Source organism: Filicampus tigris, chromosome 9, assembly GCF_054856515.1.
Source record: "Filicampus tigris isolate MCC_2025a chromosome 9, RoL_Ftig_1.0, whole genome shotgun sequence".
Lineage (NCBI taxonomy): Eukaryota > Metazoa > Chordata > Actinopteri > Syngnathiformes > Syngnathidae > Filicampus > Filicampus tigris.
Window position 1 is genome coordinate 10,291,922 of NC_141225.1, and position 5,737 is coordinate 10,297,658.

The following is a 5,737-nucleotide window of genomic DNA, read 5'->3' on the forward strand; positions in this document are numbered from 1 at the left end:
TCTCATAGACCGACGGAAACAAAGACCTGCTTCCGATTTTTCATCCATTGTCAAACTAACGAAATGGACGAGAGGTATCATCCTTGGAATGGACAAATAAAAATAAAGATGTTGTGTAAATTATTGTTGTAAAGTGATCGCTAAATATTCACAATACCAAACAGATCTTCAGCACCCCCTAAAATAGTTTAACAGATTTAAAAAAATGTTTTATATGATTTTTTTCTTTGGGGGAATTAATTCTGTTTGTTAACATGATCTGTGTCCTCATATAAATGAATGCCATTAATTATTAATAGTAACTAGGGCAGTCGCTCATTTAGAATCCTGTTACTTGCAACCCTATTACAGTAATTATAAAATTACTATTCAAATTAAATGTTATTACTTGGAATATTTTATTTAATAATATTTTTAAATGCTGTATGTGTTTTTCTGGTACTTATAAAGTATCTTTAACGGGGTTGTGCTAAACACAGCACTTGACAAATAACATTTCACAAAAATGTGTACTGATTATGGTTGAGCTCGACAAATCAGATGAAATGATGGTTTATGACCTGTTTTTTTCCCAGCCATCCATCCATCCATTATCCTAACAGCTTATCCTCACAAGGGTCTTTATTTGTTTGTTTGTTTTTGTTTTTGTTGTTTTTTGTTTTTTGTTTGTAAAAACAGGGCAACAAAAGTTATAACGTTAGAACGTTAGTTTCTCGTATTTTTTCCCAAACTCTCCTCCAATTCTGAAACGCTCCGTGTCCAATATTGTTGATCTTTGGGCTATTTTGGCGAATGAATGTTATTAAGATACCTTAATGAAATTGTTTTAAATTGTGACATAAGGCCTTATCTGTCTCCTTGAAGGAGGATTCAATGGAGACTCGTACTGTTTACAACCGACAGAGTGCGCTGTAGTTCAATTATGTCAGGCCAATTGGGCACGTCTTTTATACGCTATTAATCATAATAACGGCAGTTAACCGTGTACAGTATTTTATGTGTTGTTCAATAATAAAATGTTTGAAAATGTAAAAAAACCCGGCAGAATTGTATTGTATATAGCGCATTTCATACACAAGATTACCCAGTGTGCTTTAAACATAATTAAAAGTACAACATTTAAAAGCATTCACAAACAAATAAACTAAATATATTTTTCAAAATGCATAAAAGGTAATTACTCAAGGAACGTAAAGTGCAAGAAAAAGATTTTGGGAAAATTATTTTTAAAATGCTTTAAAAGGTCTCAATCATAGGTGGGGAGCATAGTTTTTAACCTTGACTAATTCACTCTTTGGGGAAAACAAATAAAAAAGGAAATTTATTCACGTTTTAGTATTCTTATCTTTAAATTCCACATTCAGGAATAGAGACCTGCTGAATTAGTTTGCGAATATAATTTGTTGGTTTAACAAGGAAAAGTGTGATTATAACTGTAGAACCGGAAATACGACTGTGGTGCCTTGAGATATGGGTTTAATTCATTTTGTCACCATGCACTTAACTTAAAACATTCTTATTTCAAATCATCGTTCCACAATGGAAATTAATGGAAATGCCATTCAACCACTCCAGCTTCTCCCCCCAAATTTTTGGAATGTGTTTTTCAACAGAAAATATTATAATTTATATAAAAAAATCTGTAATGACATATTTAAATCGAATGTAAATAAATTAAACAGTTCTTGCCACATTCTTTGCTTCAATGTAATGGAAATTGTGCCACTCCTTGTCGTGTACATGCTTTGGCCATCGGGTGGGGGTCACTATACCATAAATATACGGCGGTGGTCTCAGCTCCTCAGTCAGCCACTGTGTAATATCACAGAGGAAAAAGAACAAATACCTGTGAGTATTTTTTATTTAACCTGTCTATCTGTGTTCCGTCATCATTTGTGTTCTAATATCTGTTACTTAAAGGGTTATAACACTGTGACACAGATGCTATTTGTTTGCCTGTGTATGGTGTGTTAGCTATTATGTGTTAACATTAAGCTAGCAAACTTTAACACCAAGTTTTTGCTTTTTTTTAAATACCATCCACTATCCGAAGTGCTTATCCTTACATTAGAGTTTAATGGGCATTGTGCTGCTCCTTCTGGTGTGCACACCTTGGCCACCAGGGAGCAGTATAATACTTACAGACCAGGTGTCACCAACCTTTTAAAAATACAGAGCTACTTTTGGCTACAGATCAACACTAAGACTACAAGTTTGGTCCATACTTTATAGCAGAACACTGAATGAATGTCATGTAATTAGTGAAAACTAGACCCATGATTATATATATATTTTTTAAATGTACATTGATGTAATAGAATATGTTTGTTTTTTGCATATTATTTGAAATTAATGGTGTGGGTTTTTTTAATGAATGAACATTGAAAAATCAAAACATTCTACTCACTGTCTCTTTAAGGCATGCAGTGTAAATGCAGGCTTAAAGGTTTAATCAGCACTATTTGCCATCAGGCGTTGGCCTTGAATCAGCACCATGGACAGAACCCCACATACACTCTCCAAATAAACATTCCTCCTCCTCCTGATGGGATTACACTGCCTAATCGCTTTGGGTGCAACAAAACAACACGTCGCCTTGTGCTGACACTTTTTTATTTGTCACAACTAAATCCTCTCCAGCCGAATAAATGACCCTTCATGTCGCTAATGTCTCATGCAGTCAAGTGGCTCATTAGCATATCTTTGTATGATTGGTGACAAGAATACAAATTTCGGGGAGACAATGGGGCTGCCTCTGATTTATGTAGACAATATTACCGTGATTGAAAGGATTATCATGTCTTTAGCTGGTTATGTGTGCTGTTTTTTGCTTGGACCTGCATTGATGTCTGTTTTTGGTTGGCATTGGTAGAGCGATCATAAAAACAGTTTGACTTCAGCGAAAGCACAAAAAATGGTATGAGTCATGCTCAAAGATAAACATAAATAAACAAGCCCGGGAAATAATGTTTATCGACCCCCCTCCTGCCATGCACAGTTTCCATTGGTTCCCCCTCCCCATCCTCTCTCACAACCCCAAAACCTTGAGGTGCGGAAACGTCACATGTCTGAGAATTATTCCCCCTCCTCCTTTCACTGCGCGCCGCTTCCAGTTTTACACGCAGCGATGACAGGAAATGAGTTGGTCTCCGCTTGCCTTAAAAGGAAGAGTGCAGCCCTCGGACGCTCAGTCAAAATGTCAATTATGAGCTTCGGGGCAAGGCTTTTTTGTCGCATTTCCTCTATTCTATCAAGCCACAGTATCAAACACTCATCTTCCTTCCAACCTACTTACCCACCTACAACCTACAGTACCTACCTACCTACATACCTATGTGTCTGTCTGTCCATCCATCTATCCATTTCTGTAACAAAAGTCGGAACGGAAAATTGAATTTAATGATTCGGCCCTTTAATTAGCACTGTAGTCTTGTAGAAAATCATCTTTTATTGGAGCGATTCACACACTCAAATCTAGAAAAGTTGACTTGTATCTCTGGTTACATTTTTTTGTAATAATTTGTTGACCAGTGTTATTTTTATCTTACAGCATGCAGCCCTTCCAAAAGAGTGGAGGACGTGTTTTTTTGCTTTGTACCTCACTTTTGTAACCCTATTTATCTTTTTTCTTTTTTAACCTCTTTCTAGTTGTTTTAGATCTTACATTATGTCTATGCGGACGACAAAATAACAATTTCACTAGGGAAAACATGTCTCCTGATGGTTCATATGATAATAAACATACTAAATTCCAGCAATTATCTGCTCAACAATGGCCAGGTTGTGTATGGGATTGCTTTTAACTGTAGGTAAAATGTCAAGACAGTGAAAAAGAACACATAGCTGTTGTGAAGAATGCATCTCAGGTAAGCACACATGATAGCAGTTGATATTATAAATAGCATGCATAATTCATAAGGTTGCATATTTATTCTGCCCAAAGTAATAACATTGCTGCCATTGAGATTTAATCTGACGTTGCGGTCTGATAAGCACTATGATGACAATATACAAGTGCAGTCACATTCATTTAAGTCTAGTTTGATGTGCCACTGTTTATTTCCCGACCCTGCATGTTCGCTAACTTCAGCCGTGTGTGCTTGTTTGTGTGTCTGTCTCCATGTGTGTGTTTAGTTAAAAACCACCCTTTCGAGTCGAAACAAGTTCCTAATAATAATAATGATAATAATAATAATAATGGTCCGCATAATTATTAAGGCTCCTCCGCCCCCTATGCAGTTGGTGGGCTTCCCCACTCCAGGGTATTTGGGAAGTGTAGTTAATCCAATGTTAATCTTGAGTGTGATTTATGCATATTACATCTTTAATTGGAATAGGCAGGCCTGTGCAATTACACTGTCGCCAATTACTCTGCCGTAGTTTACGTGCCTATCCCTTTTAAGAGATTGCCTCCCCTGAAAATGTGCACTCACTAATGCATTTACCATTTAATATGATGAATTCATTATAAGCTACATTATATGGTTTTGCTGCGGCATCGTACATGGAATGGAGGAGATTTATTAGAATTTGGTGTTTCATGGCAAGTCGTCAAAGTATAGCGGCCATACGTAAAGACGAACGCTCAGATTCAATTTATCACCGTCCATCTGCCCAGTATGTGTTGTTGTAATTTGGTAGCAATCAGACAAAATCTCTAGGACAAGTTCGTCTTTGAAGGTCATGTAAAATGGCCGCTTCAAATCAAAATGGCAGACTTCCTGCATGTTTGACGGGATGGGTTTTTGAGACTTTTTTGTGGGGCTACTCATGATACACGTCAATCAAATCTTATGTTGCTGAGAAATTGGTCCCTCTGAAGTATTATTTGTTAAGAGGTTGGTGTTTTATGGCAGGTCATCAAACGTCGCTTTCCACTTTGGGCAAGAGAAATGTGGGATTCACCTTGGATTGGTTGCCAGCAAAACACAAGGGCACATATAGTCAAACGACCATTCATGCTCACATTGACACCTATTGGCAATTGGCGTCTTCAATGAATTTCACATGCATAATTTTGGAATGTGGGAAATGCAAATTCCAGTGAGGCACATGTGCTAACCACTAGGCTACCATGCTGCAGGATCTGTTATACAAAGCCCCATAACACTGAACCCACAAAAGGTTTTTCCCATCCGTGCTATACACGATGCTGCCAATTATTTGTGTGTGTGTGTGGGGGGGGGCTGTTTGTGTGTGTGGCGCGATTAGAATTCCAAGTGCATCCGCCGCTGTGTGTCACACACACACACCCCATTGCCCACCTCCATCCAACTGCAGTCACCACCTCACATTGCGCTGCTGACTTCACACCGGCCGACTGAGGATTCTGTTTCTACGGCAACATGCTCCTGAACCCCGCCCCGCCCATCTCCATCTCCCTCTTTTCCCGGCACAGACCACGTGACTGTCAGGAAGGCTTCTCCCTGCTCCCCCTCTATGGTGATTAACCCTCTCCTCGCTGCCTTAGCGCCTCTCGGAGGGTTCCAAAGGGAAGCATCTCTAATCTCACCCGTCAGATCAAAGCGGCACTTGATCTAAATGTTGCATTAGCATATTTTGAAATCACACCAAAGTGAGTCATATACCAAGAGACCCACTTGTGTAGGAAAAATCACAATGCGTTGTGTGCTGCAGTATTTTTGTCAAGGTCAAAAATGGTGAAAGCGTCACACAGATCTTCACTGAGGGAGTTTTACTTTAATTTTATTGCTTAATTATAATCATCCATCCATCC